The sequence below is a fragment of the Ipomoea nil genome, unplaced genomic scaffold, assembly GCF_001879475.1.
Source record: "Ipomoea nil cultivar Tokyo-kokei standard unplaced genomic scaffold, Asagao_1.1 scaffold2950, whole genome shotgun sequence".
In the NCBI taxonomy this organism is placed as follows: domain Eukaryota; kingdom Viridiplantae; phylum Streptophyta; class Magnoliopsida; order Solanales; family Convolvulaceae; genus Ipomoea; species Ipomoea nil.
The window spans coordinates 12919-34029 of record NW_017619378.1 but is presented as its reverse complement, the minus strand read 5'-3'; the positions used below and the strand labels follow the sequence as shown (position 1 = coordinate 34029).

The following is a 21111-nucleotide window of genomic DNA, read 5'->3' as shown; positions in this document are numbered from 1 at the left end:
AGCTAATTTTGGCAGTTAGTTTCTGTTTTTAGTGCCAATTCCGGCAAGTAACCCACCATTTTTAAAACGTGGGAACTTCTGTCCAACTACGTGCGTTGGTCAGAAATTCCATCCAACTACATGTGTTGGTCGGAAATTTCAACTAATGTTGGACGGAAAACTCACATATTATCTTTTGTTATTTTCCTTTTAACTGTTGGTAGGAAAATCTTAAATCATATGGAATGTTTTATTATTTTTATATTACCATAATTTTATTTATACGTGTTGAAAATAAATTATATGTCATCAACAAATTAATGGATACTAAATTGAAAATTGAAAATTGAAAATTGAAAATATATTTAAACTTCAAAATTATTTTCAATAAAAATTATGATCATGTTCATAAAAAAAAAAAAGTCATAAAAATATATACTACTTAAGTATGAAAATATATACTACTTAATTGATACTACTTAAGTGTGCTCGCTGCACCCAAATTAATAAGCCTTCAAATGCGACACTACTTCAATAGCTTTGATCAATGCACCATCCATAGCCTTCTTCTTCAATGACTTTGATCAAGTGTAGACCTTCACCAAAAATGGACCGTGATAGATTTCAAAAAGCAAAAAATCATACAAAAAACATACGCAGCACTTGGAAAAACAAACTTACAAGTCCTTTCTCTCTTGCAGCTGCAAATGATCCAGCAGCAACAAAATCATCATAAGCAACCTGAGATAAAGCATTTCATCAATTATACTTGAAATGCACCACCATCCATCAAAAGCACCCATACATGTTAGGGATATTCATGTTCTGACCAAAACCAATCACCTTTCAGACTGTATAACTCCAGCAGCTTGAGGTGCAGTCATGCCTACATAAACATTATGATTAGACACTTATGTTTAACAAAATTGTAAACCATCTGCACTGCAAGATAAATGCAAGTTTACCAAAACTGTCTCCCCCTAACAAAATTGTTTCTTGTAAGATACAAGGACAATTATGTTAATATGATGAACTTACAAAATTTATAGTAATGCATAGTTATTCACATCACCTTCTCGCCAGGAGTGAAGTATGTTCTCAAACCCAGTAGGGCATATGTTGTCCTAATAAGATTTCCAAGGCCATTTTCATTAACACCAAGTGATTTTAAATATTCCATCCTTTCATCTAGAGCCAGTTCAGCTAGCTTTGATTCAACCTGCATCAAGAAGCTCCCAGGTTCAGTTGCAACACCATGGTGCCAATACCATATTCATCAGGTAAGCAGTATTCATCAATTCTTTAACATGAGTGTTGCTTTCAGGCTAAGCTACACCTGACTCCGCAACATTAGCCACATATATGACTGGCTTCATTGTAAGTAAACAAAGATGGTTCACAGCATCCCTTTCAAAATATGTTAAGGACACTAAGTATTTACCTTCAAAAGCATCTACTACCCTAGCAAGCAGTAAGAGGGTCTTTTAATGGTACCAAATCTAACCATTAGGGAGAGGATAGTATAATTTAATTCAAAATGTCTCTATTATGCATAATAGAGCATCTCTTATGCGTGTCGGTGAGTTCATCTTAGACATGCAATTGTGTTGTTAATTCTTCATGCATTTTAATTATGCCATACTTAGAAGTTTCTTGTTATCTGGTGTTATTATGTTTGATATCACCTATATGGGGACATGAAGTGTGTGCTTATTATACAAAAGTCCCTTTTTATTACTCCATTCCCAAAAGAAACCATTTCCTAAAGAAAAGATGAAGAAGAAGTCATTGGATACATACCTGAACAGAGGTTTTTCCTTCATCCGAGATAGAACTAAGTTTTATATAAATACCTCCAAACCAAAATGGTGACTACATGTAGGCACAAAATCTATCCACTACATCACCCTTATACTGTCATGTCAAAAAACACCCAATATTGAAAGTAAGAAAGCTACACAAAAGGAGAATGTTTAAAAGAATATATTGTTCAAAATTCAAAGTTTTCAATGAAAATCTAAAGCAACCAATGTAAATGTTGTCTTTCCCTCATTTTTCTCCCATGAATTCTTCTCCTGAATCCTGACTCCACACTTCCTTCTCTTTTTCCCTTCACTGTCAAAACAAACAACCCAATACTCAAAATCCAAGAATGACCCATTATAAGAACTTGAACTAACAACTTCAAAATCTATAGAAATCTACTATATATGTCTAAAACAACATTCAAAACAATATAATTTGGGATGCAACCATACGCATTTAATTAGGGCTTAATCAAATTCAACAATAAAATCAGAAATTTATTATAATAAAATAAAGAAAATTCAACAATAAAATTACATTAAAAGGAAACATACAGATTTAGGGCTTAATCAAAATATGATTTAGGGATAAATAAAATTACGAATTTAGGGATTAGGGTTTAAGATTTGAGTAATGAACTAACTTGTAGTTCAATAGAGACGGAGACGCCGGTGAGCGACTTTGACGGGAAGGAGATTTGCAGCAAGAACGGTTGTCGCGATGGCGCCAAGAATATTTGACCGGAGTGGAGCAGAGTGATTCGCAGAGTAGTGAGAAGAGTGAGAAGCTGGAGCGGGAAGTCTGAAAAAGAGACGGTCTATAGCAAAACTTCGTCTACAAGAGAAAGAGAGAGGCTGATTGCCAAACTTCCCTTTTCCCACCCAAAGTTCTATATTTCCCGCTTTTCTATTTAGTGTCCACTATTCCAGTATTCCTTTATATTTTAGCTAAAATATTTTAATTTCCGTCCAACATTGTTGTTGGACGGAAATTAAAATGCCTACATTTTTAATTTTTACCCATCAATCAATTTGAATTTACCAACCAACACTACAGATTGATCGTAATTATTTTCGTCCAACGCGTGAGTGTTGGATGGAAATTCCGCCCAACACTCTTGCGTTGGACGGAAATTCTGACCAACTTTCCGTCCACCCTTCATTAGTGACAGAAAGTTAAAATTTTTATTAAAATGCCGACCCATTTACGGTTGGACGGAAATGTTGGACAGAAACAGCAAGATTTCCAGCAGTGACACCTTCGCCATGGATGGTGAAGAGGGAGGTGACACTCCTACTATTTGATGGCAGTTTGTGTCGACCCCCTTTATAGAGAGTGGAGGTTTAGTCTTGCAATACTGGTTTCCTTTGTCAATTCTTATGACAAAAAGGGGGAGATGCATTGTTTGAGGGGAGGATCTTTTATGGATTGTTGTGTTTTTTTTTTTTTTTAATTTTATTATTATTTTTTTTATGGTTTTGGTTGTTCTTACTTCTTATACTGCTCATTACTCTAACTTCTTATTTATTTTTGTCGTGGTCTGTACTGACTTAGACTATTTTCCCCTGGTGAGGAATACGCTTTGTAGAGTTGAGTACTTTAATGCTCATCTGCTCACTATGAGTATTTTATTGGTGGTTAGTTGGCGGGTTAGTTTTCACTTGTCCTAGTCTTTTTTTTTTTAAATAATACTAAAAGGTGGAGTTTGTTAATGTTTATGGTGGTAAAACTCAGTTATATAATTGGCTATATTTTGACAAGGTGCACGCTTTTTTAGGGAGGGAGAGGTGATAATAATTAATTATAAACATTATTGTAATTTAGAAATAAGTAATAAGTGTTAAAAGAAATATAGAGACAAGGGAGAATATTCTGGTGTATTCATCTCATAATATCCTTATACATCATATATATAACTCTATACAAATTGACTGTTACAACAGTTACAAAACAAGTAATCAATGTCATAATAATGTCCATAAATAAGGATTTATAACACTCCCCCTTGGACATTATAACACCACGATCTTGCCTCATTAAAAACTTGTTAGGAAAACCCTGTGGGAAAAACCTAAACAAGAAAAGAGTACAAGGTATATGGATAGCATACATTTATGCCTCATTAAAAAAAAAAAAAAACTTCACTAGGAAAACCACGTGGGAAAAAAAAAAAACCTAGTTGAAGAAAAGAGTACATGATATATGTAAAAACATATATTGTATTGGTCGCCTCATTAAAAACCTTAACTTAAGAAAACCCTGTGGGAAAAACTTAGTTAAGGGAAAAAGAGTACAACCGCCTTCAAGGCATAATCGGCATAATCTTCAGGATTTTGGGGTTTGTCGACTGAAGCAATTATTTTGTAACATTTTCTCATTTACATTATTATATCATACTCATGCCTCGTTAAAAACCACACTAGAAAAACCCAATGGGAGAAAACTAGTGAGGAAAAGAGTACATGATATTTATGAATTTATGTGTTGCAAATAGTGGGCAACTGTTAGTCTTTTATGACTTAATCTTCAGGATTTCACATTCAATCTTCCGGATTGATTCGAGTAAATGTACTTCACGTCTCCCCCCGAAGATAACAATCTTCAAGTTCTACATATATTTCAAAAATTTGAAGAAATGGATTGGACAAATCTTCTGGATTGTCACTAGAGTAAATGTCTAATAATCTTATGGCTCTTCTAGAGCTCATATAACATTTGTGCAACACAAGTATTATTGTCCTCATTTTGAACATTTAGGGAAAGGTATTGTATAACCAGTTTGAACTTGGCATTGCAGGGATCAAACAAAAACAGCCAGTACCCAAGTAGCCTATTAAAACCGTATCATGGTTTCTTACATAAATGTCATGTTTTTGTATCTCGAAGATACTGGAGGATATGTCAATCATTATTCAAGTACTTCATTTGTAGGAGGAGCACTAGATTTTGCTAGCAATTTTATCGCAAATATGTTGCGGTTATGGAACTTCTGGTTCTATAATGGTGCTTACAACGATAATGAAGTAAGGGACTTCGAGTCCAAAAAGGTTCCTTATCTGCTTCAAGAGATTATTAGGCAACCTTTAGTTTGATAAAAACATGACACTTATATGCATATAGACATGTGAAAAAAAACATTTTTAGATGTAGGCTGACTGGTGTATATAAAAGAAAACTTCAAAGAAAAGCTCGATCTTCAAGTCGAGATAATACTTATAGCTTTCACAAGCTTTTTATTTCAAAAGTCTCAGCCTTTAAGCATGAACTGACATTATCAAGCTCTTTATATATTTCATTGATGTTTACACCATCAATCTTGACTGAGATAATAAATAATAAATAAGTTCATTATCAACCCTTTATCGAGCACACAATGGTACATATTATTCCTTCAATGAGGATATTAACTCCATTCGCAACTCTTTAAAGAGTAAATAATGACACATAATAATACTTAAAATCCTCATTTCGAGAATTATGAATCCATCAGGGATTTCTCAAGATAAATTTAACTGCATATCTAAATTTATTATTCTGCCAATTGTATTATGTAGCGGAACTTAATTTCATTTACCGTGGGAGAGTATATTTGATTAAAATCAATTAAGGGTCTCTGCGTGAACCCATAGGCTACAAACTCGCTTTATCACCTCATTATTCTTATTTCTCTTTCATGCACACACCCATTTGTAACCTTCAGGGTTAACGCTCAAATGTTGTATTGTTATAAAGAGAATTTATTCATTTTAGCGAGTCGAGCTATGCCTTAATTGCTCCTTTATATATTAAATAGTCATGGCACTTCTGGTGCCTAACTCTGGATCCAGATTATATAACAAGCAATTTGTAATGGCAATTGTGTTGTCGACAACTATAACCTTTTTGTAAAAACTCCCATATTTGTAAAAGTAATGGCAATTTCTAAAATAACCAGATTCTAATTAAACATTTCCCAAAGATATTTTGATCTGGTCGTTCCGCATGCCTAGTATTATGTTTGTTTGGTGCACCTATAAATTTTACTAGGGTTTTTCGTCATCTGGACGAACGTCTACAGGACATAATTGTTCAAGCTATTTCAAGAGTGATGATATTTCTTTACTAGATCTAGTATTATGATCCATATCTCTTTCACCGATAAATCTCCTACACTTCTAGTGCCAAGGAGTATCGATAGATATGTTTGGTCCAAGGATATAGGACCTAGCCACTTCTTTTATGATCATTATGATCAATAGATGTATTTGGCAGATTATTTGCTAAAATCGCAAATAGATTATCTTTTGAACTTCCAGTTCAATCTAACTAGTACATGGATTTAAATAATGAAGATGTTTTTATTCTTATGAAATTTCTTGGCATTACAAAAAACTACGGAGTAGTATATTATCTCTCCCTAATGCCGAGAAACAATCTTCATTAGGAATGCAGTCAACGTACCCAATTATATGTATTGATCCCCTATCATGGGCTTTCGGTATTTAATCAATAGACAGAGGTTTCTTTGATAGCCCTTTTAGAGGTACGTTGTGGTGGTGATATCAAATAGACTGCGCAAATAAAATAACACAGATAGGGAAATGTTACTTCTGAAACCACGTACTAGGTGAAAAAGGGGGTATAGCAATCCTATAGGGATTGATTTGTGATATGCATTGAGTTAGACTTGGATAAAAAGAATTTGACTCATAGTAACGTCATAGCAATCCTTCCGAGATTGATGGGATAGGTGGACCATTTTTGGTCAAGAATTTATCGTCAAGGTTCATCCTAATGAATGACTCATAGAATTAAAGAGAAGCATGCAATAGCATGTGATATAATTGTCCCTTATGTCTTGGACACCAAACTCTCAATTGAGTCATGCACATCCATAAAATAAAGAGTATCATGTTTGGTACACACAAGACATGACATGACAAGAGTTATTGTTTATTAATTCATAAATTAGAAAAATGAGAGAAGTACCGTTCGCAGAAGAATAATGAGCACATGTTCGCTGCCGGGCCCATTCATTCCTATTTCGGGGAGTCAAAAACAGCACTTTTCCAAGCAAGCTCTCATTTTATTTCATAGTTTCATATCAGCATGAAAACATCACAAAATAGCAAGATATAAAAACTGAAAAATGGCAGAAAATTTCCAGAATTTTGACCTGGATTGCAGAATTTTATAGGAAAAAACGGTAACACATTTTGGCACAAAATTTTGCAGATATGTAGTTCATCAAGTCTAGAATGTACACGAAAATTTTCATGGCAATCCAAGGTCTAAAAGTATTTTTCCTGAAATTTTTCCCAACATTGCTCCAGGCAAAAAAATAATTGACAGCACACTGCCAAAACGTTAATTTTTCTGGAATCACCAAAGCATATTTTTAACAAAATATTTTTACAGACATCAAATACCACGAGTCTAGGTTCTCCAGAAAAACTTTCATGCCAAAAGGAGTTCAAGAAGTAATTTTCACGAATTTAATTTTCAAACTGCGTCGGTCAGAATTTTCAGGCAGTGATTACTATGTGTAAAAAAAAAAATCACAACTTGTTTGCTTCAGGCAAACCAACATGATGTGAGTCAATATTGACTTTTGGAGAGTAGCATAGCATTAGAAATAGAAGTTGCAAACTTCATTCATGAGTCATTAGTCACCTTAAAGATCAATCCACATTCAGGGTCTTCCAGACCTTATTAAAAGATAGCCCAATGACCAAACACTTAGCATAATTTTGTCATGTACTACTACTGGAGTACAATACGACCATTGACAATGAGACCCGCATAACCAAATATCCTTCAGGGATTGACTTAGGGTCTATAAATCCTTTTAGATCAAATATCTATAATCGAGGGTTGGGGCAAGATAACTGGTGACAGATAAAAATAGTGCTCTTGATTTACCTTCTAGGCAAAACTATATTTAGAATTCAGACTATGACCACTTGTTGATTAAAACGATCCTTCAGGGATTGTCCCATAATAAACCGTAGCTTTGATTTGCCATCCGGGCAAAGCTTCTAGTAAGATTTATAATAAATCTTAACATTTATGGCCTATAGCAAATAATTGTTATGCCACATTTTCTTTTATGATATACGCATAACCACATTGCAAAAGAGAGCAAATTGTGACAAAAGTGATTGTCATGTGTTAACCAACACTTAACAATGTATGCAAGTGTGCCGCAACATTATATATTTCAATTAAGCTCTCAAATGCTAGGCATCAACTAGATGCTAATGCATATGACATATTTTTATCTTAAATAATACATGCACAGTCAGCATTATCTACAAAGATATTCACTCTTCTAAGTTCAAAAATATCATTTACCACATTCCAGTTGATAGGTTGACATGGTATAACAACATACCAAGAGCCAATAATAGATATCATCATAGCATTTAAATGAATATAAAATGACTTGAGAATATGATTAAATATTCATGATACACATGTCATATAAAGATAAAATAGACAAAATGTCCATCATGATCACCATAATCTTCAAGCTCGTACTGCAATCATCATTATCATTCAATATCGAGTTTGCTTCAGGCAAACTGAGTGCTTGTGCCTTCTGGACATCCATTTGGTGATTGAGGACTTCAGAATATATTTTAATACCATTGGCATAGCATGCACCCACACCACGGGATGTGCCTTTTTGTACTTCAAAAAAACATTCAAATCTTGAATTCAGATTGCAGTATAGTAAAATGACTCAATCACTTAACATAAGCAATTCTCAAAAAGGCATAACATATTCATAAATGGATAATTTCCAATGTGTCCATTATTCTACCCGAAGTACTGCAAGATGGATAGGGACAAGTTTGCTTCTGAGAGAAATTGCTTCCAGTTTTATTAGGTACAATACAAATGTTATCATCTTGGGAAGCAAAAAAAATAGTTTCATTATAGCTTGAAGATGCAACTTTTATTGACACAAACAATAAAAGAAATAGACCATTTAATCTATGCCTCATGCAGCCCATGTTTAGAAGCAAAAAAAACTTTGAACCAAAATAATGTGGAATATCATTTTGAGCACAAAGGGCAGTCATATTACTTTCTTGTGGTAAACATTTTCTTTGCAAGTAGCAACGCAACAAAGCAAGATCTGAGATTTGGCCTCATCATCTCCCAAGTCCACAGAAAATGTACCAATATGATCAATTGATTATTAATACTCATGTATCCCAAGAATACAAGATCATCATTTTTAACTGTATCCCCTCAGATTAGGACAAGAAAACAATTCAAAATAATTACTCTATCCCCTTTTCTTTATAGCAAATTTCATATTAGGATGCAGAGCGATTATGTAATTGCAATCCTAATCAAAACCTTATAAATTGTAGTGCAATGAAAAAAAGAGCCGCACAGATTTCCAGAATTGACATTTATACATTCACTCTGAACAGCATTGCACCAGCAAATAATTAGGGTTCAAGGAAACTGTACCGTTCACCGATGATCTAGAGCTTTTCACCGTGTATTTAATGATCTTATCGCCGGAGAGATAATTTTTGAAGAAAACCAAGACTCGACGGACAGTCTTCAAACTATTGGAAGCAGGGAGAGAGGAAGAATGACTGATCGCCGGTGGGCTGAAGCGCGCTATGGGAATGATCATCCACGATATGCCCTGGTCTTGATCGCCGGCGGGTTCTAGAGCGGAGAGAACGAGGATCATGCGGGGAAACCGGCCTCACGCGGTGCTCTCCGATCGATATGATGGGGTCAACGATCTGTTCTGGTCAAGATCGCCGCGAAGGGAGATTCGCGAACGGGGAGAAGCCGTGACGCCTCTTCGAGCGATTTTTCGGCGTCAGGGAGGAAGAAGCTGACTGCGCCTTCGTAATCCGATCACCGTTTACGAAACCGGTGTCATCTGCGGAAATCGCCGCTCCGATCGCCGTCTGCCGCTTCGCCGAAGCCGTTGCGGGAAGGAAACCGGAGATTCAGTATACAGAGGACAGATTTCCAATATATTGATTTTCCTTTCCTTTAAAACATATAATTGCCCATAATCTCTTTTCTCTGTGCTGGAAGTAGACGGCCACTGTATCACCATATCGGCCATTGATCGCGCTAGAGGTAGCGTCGCACTGGCGATGGGAGACGCTGGTCGGGATTGTGCGATCACAGGGCGATAATAGAGCAAAGTAGCTGATAACGTGTTAAAAGAAATATAGAGACAAGGGAGAATCTTCTGGTGTATTCATCTCATTATATCCTTATACATCATATATATATAACTCTATACAAATTGACTGTTACAACAGTTACAAAACAAGTAATCAATGTCATAATAATGTCCATAAATAAGGATTTATAACACAAGATTAATACTTGAAAGATAACACATACATATTATACAACCAACTCGATCGCCGAAAACTTTGGCTATTGAAAAAAAAAAAAAAAAAAAAAAAAAAAAAAAAAAAAAAAAAGATGGACACACTTCAATTCTTATTAATTATTTTATTTTCTGCCAAAGTACAATTTATTGTAATACAATTAGCAAGCTGGCAGCATGCATGCAGTATTATTGAATTCATACTTTGAGGGATTATTATACTATATTGTTATTATTGCAGATCAGATGATCATGACATGACATTCAGGCATAGAAGTTGAATTATATATATGATATTAGTCTCTCGTCAGCAATTGAAATAGCAGAAGCAAGCCATTCCAACGTTGTGCCAGTGACATGAGCCGTCAACCGCGCCTTCAACATCCCGGCAATGGAGAGAACAGTCGCCACCATCACACCAACCGGAGTACGATTTGCTTAGCCTCCCGCACACATTCTCTTCACCCACTTTACTCTCTATCAACATAACATTATATTATATTAACTACAAAGTTAGTTCGTTAGAGCAGACGTATACATATATAATACGTACAAAATCAAATTGACAAACCATATATATATAATGCCACGATTACTCACCGGTATGTGTCGCAATGAGGAAGCAGAAAAGAAAGGCAACAAATATTGTGTATGATTTTGCCATTTCTTTATATATACGTAGGTATATATTTGCAATAATATAATAGCTAGGCTACACTCAATAATGTTGTTATGTAATTTGTACATTAAGGGTGGAAGGAGTGGTGTGTATTTATATTGAGGCCAGGGAATAAATGTGAGCTTACGTATAGTATGCAACCATGAAGACACTGTACTAATGCTAGCCAGCGTTAATCACTATGTACTTTGTATCCATCACTTTGCTACCATTTGTCTCTACCTGTCTGCATTCGGATTCATTCGTCTGCCCAATGCATGTCACCTAATTTTGGCACTTAGTTCCAGTTTTTATTGCCATCTTCGGTCACCATAGGTTTCCGATCCTCATATAGTGATAAAATTATGAACATAGAGCTTTAAAATTGTGAACATCGAGCTTCGAAAATTATGATTTTACAGTTATTGAATTATGAATGTATAGTTACGGAATTATGAATGTACAGTTATGCAATTATGAATGTACAGTTATGCAATTATGAACACAGAGCTCTGACATTATGAACTTACAATATGAACATATAGTGATAATCTTAATGTACTTTATATCCATCACTTTGCTACCATTTGTCTCTACCTGTCTGCATTCGGATTCATTCGTCTGCACAATATAATGCATGCAATGTCAGCTAATTTTGGCAGTTAGTTTCTGTTTTTATTGCCAACTTCGGTCACCATAGCTTTCCGAACAAATTTCAGCATATTCATCTTTTTAATTTGTTGAGGCCGGATTTATATCATAGATATTGCTCAATTATTTCACATAGTTAGATTTAAACTATATCTGATACATGAATATGAAAAAAAATTGATGTTTATCTATCTATTCCAACTAGTTAGCTAGAGAAGCAATCTCATAAAAGAGTGTGAAGTAGTCCGTCTTTGCTACTTTCACAATGGAAGCCTAATTTATGGCAGGCATGCTTTAAGGGCACAATTCATGAATTGTACGTGACTATAGAACTTTATCTCGATCAAGACTTGTAGTGGTCAACACTTGGCGGGTGGTCTACCATCTCCTCCCATAAGCTCGCCCTTTCGAGTCATAGGAAGGGGATTGTAAGGGCAAAACTAAGGAAAGTAAGGAGCTGAGCGTAGCTTTGAACACAAATTTCAGCATCATCTTTTTTCTATTTTGAGGATTTATACCATAGATATTGCTCAATTATTTCACATATGTTTTCTCATATTATATATACGTGTAATTATTGAACTGCTGTTATGATGATGATGATGATGATGATGATGATGATGATGATGATGATGATGATGATGATGATGATGATGATGATGATGATGATGATGATGATGATGATGATGATTTGCTAGTTAGTTTGAAACTATATCTTATGCATGAATATGAGAAAATTGATGTTAATCTATCTATTCAACCTAGCTAGAGAAGCAATCTCATAGAGAAGTGTGAAGTAGTCTATCATTGATACTTTCACAATGGAAGCCTAATTTATGGCACGCTTTGAGTGCCCGATTCATGAATTGTACGTGGCTAGCCCATTGATAGATATGTAATTAGTTCATTTTTGGATAATGAAATGTTGGGGCAAGAATAGAAAAAATGAGAGAGGTTGGGTGATTTATGAAGAATTTAAAGTTGGCTTTGAAGAGATGAAAGACATGGAAGCAGAATTGAACTTTTGTACCGTGTGGGCATATGGGAGAAACGAGTTGTACTACATGTACTCTCAAATCTTACTCTCTAAATTTTACTCCCTGATGTGGCGGACACTGATAAGCTACTTTCTTCATGTCGGTCTCAATACAAATGTCTACATCAAAGTTTTGTGTGTAAGAGCTTGTATCTAGGATTCTTGATACTATTTGTTGAGCTATTCTATGTGTTCAAGTCTCTTTTGTTGTTCATATGAGTGTTGAATTGTTTGGACTTGAATTTGTGCATTCTTGGGAATTTTTCCCGAAGTTGGGAAATTCGATCTTCTACACGGGTGTACTAGTGGGCTGTTCACCACCCGCGGGTATTGATGTTGGAGTGGCGGGAAGTTCGGCGGGCAGTTCACTACTTGTCAAACCACCCACTGGTACGGGTGGGTAGTTTGGGCGGGTAGCTTGCCTCCCGCCGAACCACCCACTGGTACATTGGTGTTTGGCATCCGATTTTGTTGACCCGTTGTGTACTTGTGCGTCTTAAATGATGTTTCGTAATGTAATTTAGCATATCCTCAGTATAAGGCTATGGATAGTTTTTATCAACTGGAATACTGGACTGACTGACTCAGAGACTTAATTTATCAGTCATCCAGTTAGAAGACAGATTAGTTTAAATGGAAAACTAAAGCGGAAAATAAATCAATACATATGATGTTTACCCAGTTCGAAACAGTGTGTATCTACATCTGGGGGACGATCACCGAGGCGCCCAATCCACTAAATCATAATCCAATGTACAAAGGTAGAGAAACAACAATCTCACCCAAGTGCCCCACACAAGGTCAGTACTCAGTCTACAAAGGTTTAGTGGATTGTTAAAGTCGGAGAGCCACGCATGCAGAAGTCCAATGAAATGCCTTCTATTGGAGAGCTAACTCTGATGCAGTCCGCTTCAATGACACAGTCCCACGTTGTTCCCATAAATGAGTGATCTTCGCGTCCTTTCGTTTAAGCAACGTTAATTCTTCTCAAGTTCTTCATCATAATCACCAAGAACTTATTGTCTTGAGAAGAGACATGACAATCAGAGATATGTGTTTCTGTTTAACATCGAGTGTTTTTGGCTTCAATCAACGCAACCCTAATTCTTGATCGTATGAGGGTATGTATACACCTTGGTACGAACACTCTCCAAAAATATCTTTGATTGTAGATGGTAGGACTTTTTGTGAAGAATGAAATCTTTAAGATTCGGTCAATACCTTCCACGCTGATCCGCTAATATACTTTCCAAAACTATCATCACAAACCGCGTTCAGTATTTTGGAAGCATCTTCCTTTATCAGATCTTCAGTGACAGTGCGTCTGTTGATTATACTGATCGGTCAGTCGTATAAAAGAACAAACAGACACCAAGCTAAACCCTATCATAATTTTCCATAATAATATTGCCAATTATATGTTGGGATTTTTTGAAAAAAAATAAAACACTAACACGTAAGTCTAGAGCGATGTATTTATAAGTATCCTTTGGTAAGATTTGGAGTCTTTAATCGTGATTGTAATCCAATATTGTGATTCGTTGGATTCAAATGAAGTTTATGCTATTCGTATGAGTCTTCGTGACTACCTTGTTGGCTTGCATGCTAGATATGTTGCTTATTGGTACTAGTATGTGTTTTCCTTGTGATTACCATCTTGATTCATGATTGAATTGGTACTTGAGCCTATCTATTCGATGTAATCCTTTGATTGGAATCCTTGATATCGTTGTATTGTCTTGGGAGTATCGTATTTGTATCTCTTTGGTGAATTCCTTTCATTGTGATCCTTCGTGGTGAAATTGTACACTTGTTGTACCTTATCCTTGTTGATTCTTGTTTGAGCTATCATTGAGAGATTATCCGTTGTTGTGCACAATTCGTATGGAATCTATACTTTGTTTGTGTCTCTAGATTCCTTGTGTATTGACTCTTGTTGAGATGTTAGATTTGTGGTGATGGACAGTGGGGGCTTTACTAATATCGGGGTTTGAGATAATGGTATGTTTGAATCGGGACTGGAGTCCCCGTGGATTGTTATTTGAATCGTGACCGGAGTTCCCGCAGATACTTGTTACTTTTGTCTTCGAACCGGGTCCTCTAATGTAACACCCCGTGTTACGACCCCTAAGACCAATTAAATCATTTAATTAATCACCTAAGAGAAAGAATTAAATCACAACTATTAATTAGGGAGGCCCACCATAGTCCATGGGCCCTTATCCCTAAACCCAATCCTTAATCCCAAAAGAAATAGAGTTAGCAAACCTATAGTAATTAGGCCTAAGTAAGACTCTTAGATATATAAATAGGGAACACAATGAGGCACTTAGAATCCCCACCACAAGAATAACGCCCACCACCCCAAAAGAGCTCCAAGAATCCCCTTAGAAGAAATCAAGAAAGCAAGAAAGCTTAAAGAAAGACCCTTCATAGCCAAGGAATTAATTAAGGCTAAGAGGTAACCCATGTCTCAACAAAACCTATTTTCATAGTTATGATTCCACCGTAGGATTTCCCCATATTATTGTGTATTGATGATTTGTGATGTTATTATTGATGATTGATGGGATAATTCCATGGGTGATCTTGATATTGGGAGATTCTTGATAATTATGGTGTTCTTGATGATTATGTGGAGTTCTTGATGATTATATGTTGTTCTTGATAATTGTATGGCGTTCTTGATGCTTATGTGTTATTTGTACCGAATCTTGTAATTAGAAGACGAACCGTATTCTTGTTGATGTAAAAGTAATTAGAACCCTAGGTTGATGTTCTTGTTGGCGTTCTTGATGCTTGTGTGATGTTCTTGATGCTTATGTGATATTCTTACCAAATCTTGTAATTAGAAGACGAATCGTATTCTTGTTGGTATAAAAGTGATTAGAACCCTAGGTTGTATCGTATGATATCATTCTTGGTGTATCGGGTGGGGAAATCGCATGTTTGGGTGTCGATTATGTTTAGAAAAGCATGATAGGTTATGTGTCGTACGTTTCTCGTATTTGATCCGTTAATTGTCTACGTGTTGATCGTTAATTGCGTTGTAAAGTGTCTAAGCATGGTTTCGTGTTCCACAATGGTTCCCGGGGCGTTTTGTGTGTAAAGAGTCAGTGGGAGGTAGGTGGGGGGTAGGGGACCCGCCACCTACCCGCGGCCAGAACGGACGTCTCCGGCAGCGGGCAGCTGCCCACCGGCGACCCGCTGCCCGGAACAGTGCTTACCGGCGGGCAGCCGGCGGGTGGCCCCCCACCCACCGGCTACCCGCTGGAAATCTCCCCAAATTCGGGACCCCGTGCTTCCCCGTTTGATGTTTCCCCGATCCCCGTGGTGTCCCAACGGACTCCGTTCATCGTGCCGTGTCTAGTTTGATGTTTCGGGTACCGTTCGTAGGTTTATGAGTCTTTTATATTGCATGCTAGTTGAATTGGTATCCCGTTGACCTAGGTGGAAGAAGTATGAACCCCTTAGGACCATTCTTAGTATGTGAAGGATCACACATAGGTTTTGTTATACGCTTTCTCCCCTTCCCAATGTGTTAATGTGGGTTGCATGTGCTTGCTATGTGTTATGTGTGCATGATACCCCAATTCGGTTGCGATCGGATTGGTTACCCTGAGCTGCGGTTCAGAAGCTGGCTGCGGTCAGATTTACACTCTTGGGCTGCGGTCCACCGTTTGGTTGCGATCAAACGTTTCTACATGAGCTGCGGTTCATATTTCCTGGCTGCGGTCAGATGACATTCTCTTGGGCTGCGGTCCACTGTTTGGTTGCGATCAAACATTATGATGAGCTGCGGTTCATCGGTCGGTTGCGCTCGACCCCTCCGTGTTGCGATACGGGGCAGGGTGCTGCAGGGCCGTGTCAGAGCTATATGCGCTGACCCTCATGTATGGGCATGCGATTGGTCCTGTGGCGCCAACAAAGTGTGCTATGTGATGAGATATGGATGAGTTGTGATTATGAGTATCTTGGGGGATGTGACTATGGGATTTATGCTGGGGATTGTTTATGTTGGGTTATGACTATTAATTGTGCTCAGCTTTATCTGTCTTGCCTGTTGTGGATTGTATACGCTTGTTATAATTGTTGCTTGTGTCTAGCCTTATCTGTCGAGTCATTCCCGGTTTTAAAAGCTAGAGTTCGTAGGATATATCTTCATGCTCAAAATGATTTTCGTATATCTATATATATCTCTATATGTATTGTATTTCAACGCGTTAGAGTGGGTTACCAGTATCTCTTGCTGAACAGATATATTTGGCTTTCAGGCACAGAAGAATAAGTCACTGGAGCGCACTAGAAATTGGAGCGTAGAAGTAGATAGTTTCCCTTTTGGCCTGCGTGCCATGCTTATGCATTTACATTATCAAGGATATTAGTTAGTTAGCCTGTGCACCTGAGTTCTCTAGCTCAGGTGTGGCATAGCACCCCGTACTCTTGTATTACGTTTTGGGATTTAATGAGATTTCGCCTTTATTTCATAAGTTTTAAATGTCTTGAAATTTCGGGGTGTTACATCTAACCCCGCGGAAACCATTCTGAAATCAGTAATCGGGTCTACGACCCCGCGGAATCCATACAAGGATCCGGAGACCCCGCGGTACACATTAGCTATAGGCCATCATCTTTGTCCACTTTGTGATTCGAGTCATTTGGTGACTCCGCGGTGAATGACTTGGTTTGACTGTGTCCTTTGTAGATTTGGAACCTTGTCAAGATTTGATTGATTGTTGATTGTGTTGAGAATTAACTTGTGATTGATTATGCTTATCTTGTCTTATTCATTATCTCTTTACTCATCATCTCTTGATTTGTATCTCTATTCGTTGAGTTGACTCTTATCGTTGATTCGTGTTTGAGTGGTATTGTGGAACACTTGGTTGTATGATCGGAGTATTACTTCTACTCCTCGTGTTTTGAAAGCTAGAGTTGTTTAGGAATATGTGTATATATTTCCAAGTCTCAAATGATTTTCTTATAAAGAATATTTATATACTGTACTCAACGCGTTGGAGTGGGTTACTTAGCAATTTTCACTAACGGTTGTTATACCTTATGTTTCAGGTGCTTAGTTGAGCCGAGAGCACGGTAGTGAAGCCCGGTAGACTAGTAGTCTTTCTTTAGCTTAGTGGTTTTGGCCTATGTGCTGTGAACTTGACATTTTAGACATAGTTTTTGTAAAGCCTATGCAACTAGAGTTGGAAAATCTAGTTGTGGCATAGCATTCCCAAAGTTAACTGTTTAGCTTCCGCATAGTTTTCTATTAATGACTAGACTTTCTATCTCTCTTTAAGTTTTAAATGCATTGTTTTATGCTTAAGTTTTGGGGGTGTTACACATAACTTCTCCTTAATACCCGAAATACTCTTGCATTGGGCATTAAGTGTGTGAATATGGCCGGGGCTAGTGTACAAGCTCTACTCTAGCTCGTAGCAACAAACACACTCCAAATCAAGCACATAATTGCGATCCAACAATTATACACAATTTCACAACTAACCCTAGAACATTCAAATGATCCCCTTTATGCAATACAACTCAAATAGGCATCAATGGCAAGAAATAAAACCAAATCTAAGTCCTAAAACACTTAGCTACTCATAATATAACAATAGATATACAATATTAAAGGAGTAATTGAAGCAAAAATTAAAAGTAAAGAGAAGAGATAATAAGCAAACTTCTCTATTGAAGCTTTGAAATCCAAGATTTACAATGTTCTTCAGCTTAGAAATGGAAAAGAAACAAGTAATCTACACTAATCTAAGCTATTCTAGAGCTAAACCAAACTAGAGAATGAAAGGGAAACGAAATATGTGTTTTGGGGTGAAAAAATCCCCTTTAAAGGGGTCAAAATCGAGGCTAAAACATTTGCAGAGGGTGGCCATGGGTGTGGCTACACCCGTGGCCAGAAATGCAAGCCACACTGCCCAGTGGCCATGGCCGTGGTCACACCCGTGGCCACCAGGCAGTGTGCACTGCCTGGTTGCCACGGTTGATTTTGTGCACTATGTTCGTCTTCTAGGACATTTTTTACCCTCAAACTCAATGAATTAGTGTTTGTGGTCTGCATCAAAGTTGTATCCCTTCAAGTTAGCTCTCCAATGACATAAACATCACTTGATTTGGACATTCCTACGCAGAGGTATGACCAAAATACAGAGAAGTAGACGATTTGTGCCGAAATTTCAACTTCTTGCTCTTTTGCTCCACTTTTGCCTTCATTTGTCCAAATGATCAAGACCACTAAACACACCATAATTTGGCTCTCTAAAAGGTGTTGCCCCCATCTTCATAGCTTCTCAATGGCTCCCATTGACTTTACGTGCATCCGAAATACCCCAAAAATCATTCAATTCATCTAAATCATCAAGAATTACACATAAGCACACAAATGAATCAAATGAGGACAATTGATGGGAAATCTACACACCTATGAAATGTAATTTATCTCGGATCACAACAAAAGGGAGAAGAACATCGCCTTTGCAGCTGAAGAGCATGATTATGAATTAGAACCAGAAGATTATGAAGATGACCCAATATTTTTACTAACCAAACAATTTTCTTAATTTTTTAAATAAGTGAAACAAAGAATTGGAAATTCTACGAGTTGTTAAGGAACCCAGAGATCTTGATATTCCACCAATTATTGAGCAGCCAATAAATCCACTTGCGAATGAACCATTATATGATGATATTCCACAAGCTCCATCGATTTTTGAGGAGTAAGTGGATCATGTTATCGCACCAATGGTTGGGGAGTCAATAAAACTTTGTATTCAATTGATTTTTGAGGAGTCAATAGAACTTACAAAGATTGCGACAATTTTTAACAAGAGCTTTGGGAAAAAAGAGTGAGATTAAAATGAAATTTTAAGCATGTATGTCAAGCCTTTGGAGTGGCCTGGTCTCGAGAATTAGGTTTTACATTATTAGGGTTTGGAAGAAGAAGTCACTCTCACAATAGAAATCATTTTCAAAAAAGTCTAAAATGAGGCTTCATGTTGTCCAAGAATTTATATATATTAAAAGGCAAGTCAATGTGCAAGTTGTCCATGTCTCCATTTGGTAGCTCAACCAATGAGTATCATTTACATGTGGCTATGCTCATTTTTGCACATACACCTTATTGACAAGGTGCTTTTTGAGGGAGGGGAGGTGATAAATAATTAATTATTATTTAGAAATAAGTAATAAGATTAATACTTGAAAGATAACACATACATATTATACAATCAACTCGCCAAAAACTCGGGCTATTGAAAAAAAGATGGACACACTTCTTATTAATTGTTTTATTTTCAGCCAAGTACAATTCATTGTAATACAATTAGGCAGCAGACAATTCATTGTAATACAATTAGCTAGGCAGCATGCAGTATTATTATTCATAGTTTGAGGGATTTATTATTGTTATTATTGCAGATCACCATGACATTTAATCTTCAGCAATTGAAATAGCAGAAGCAAGCCCATCCAATGTCGTGCCAGTGACATGAGCCCTCAACCGCGCCTTCAACACTCCGGCAACGGAGATCACAGTCGCCGCCATCGCACCAACCGGAGTACGTTTTGCTTAGCTTTCCGCACAAATTTTCTTCACCCACTCTACTCTCTATCAACATAACATTATATATATTGTATGTATTAACTACAAAGTTACTTAGAGCACACCTATATCTAGTACTACAAAATCAAATATAATTCACGAACAATATATATATATATATATATATATATATATATATATATACATATATTTCCGTGAAAACTTGCAAACCAACATGAATGTACAGAGTCGTGTACATAAATGCATACAAACTATTATTCCAAGGTAGATTGTGTCCTGCATTATGCACCGGAATCTGAGATTGTGTGCGTTTATGTAGACACTTATATGCATTTATGTACAAGTTCACAAGATTTTCACGGAAGGAGTGATTCTCATTCAAACATCACCTTCTATATATATAATAATAATAATAATACCACGATTACTTACCAGTAGGTGTCGCTATGAGGAAGCCGAAAAGAAAAGCAACAAATATGGTGTAGGATTTTGCCATTTGTTTATACGTAGGTATTTGCAATAATAGGCTACACGTACTCAATGTTGTTATGTAAGCGTCGAAGGAGTGGTGTGTATTTATATTGAGGCCAGGGAATGTGAGTACTTACGTTGTTACGTATGCAAACATGACGACACTACTAATGCTAGCCTAGCCAGCGTTAATCTTAATGTACTTTGTATCCATCACTTTGCCAGCATATATATATTTTTCCACATACTATACTTGTGTCTCTATGTGTCTACATTCTATCGGATTCATTCGTTTGCCCAATGTCAGGTAATTTTGGCAGTTAGTTCTGTAACGTTTATCCGTTACTATTATTATAACATTAGGATAAGTTATGATAATATTCAGTATTTGATATGTGGTGCAACACTAATAACCTAATAGCTAGACTACCATTATGATTAGGAGTCTGGTTAGGGTTTAGGAGACCTAAAGACAATCAACCACAATGATGGCCAGTGGTTATAAAAGGTCACTAGTCCTCTCACTGCTCACATTACATACCTCATACACCATCTAGAGAGAGCTG

General features: G+C 36.7%; 2 long non-coding RNA genes across 3 annotated transcripts; both read right to left on the bottom strand.

Moving 5' to 3' along the window:
* Window positions 1–395: 395 nt before the first annotated feature.
* Window positions 396–2666, bottom strand: LOC109162566. 2 transcript variants are annotated; one of them, XR_002051109.1, is made up of 7 exons: window positions 2429–2666; window positions 2007–2094; window positions 1780–1893; window positions 1052–1198; window positions 823–865; window positions 661–720; window positions 396–575 (listed from the first exon to the last, which is right to left on the bottom strand). It is a non-coding gene; the product is annotated as an uncharacterized LOC109162566 (long non-coding RNA). The 2 variants fall into 2 exon arrangements; XR_002051108.1 differs by having other exon boundaries at window positions 1780–2094.
* A 17097-nt stretch (window positions 2667–19763) lies between these two features.
* On the bottom strand, window positions 19764–20628 carry LOC109162572. Its single transcript, XR_002051111.1, has 2 exons — window positions 20507–20628; window positions 19764–20119 (listed from the first exon to the last, which is right to left on the bottom strand). It is a non-coding gene; the product is annotated as an uncharacterized LOC109162572 (long non-coding RNA).
* Between the last annotated feature and the right edge of the window lie 483 nt (window positions 20629–21111).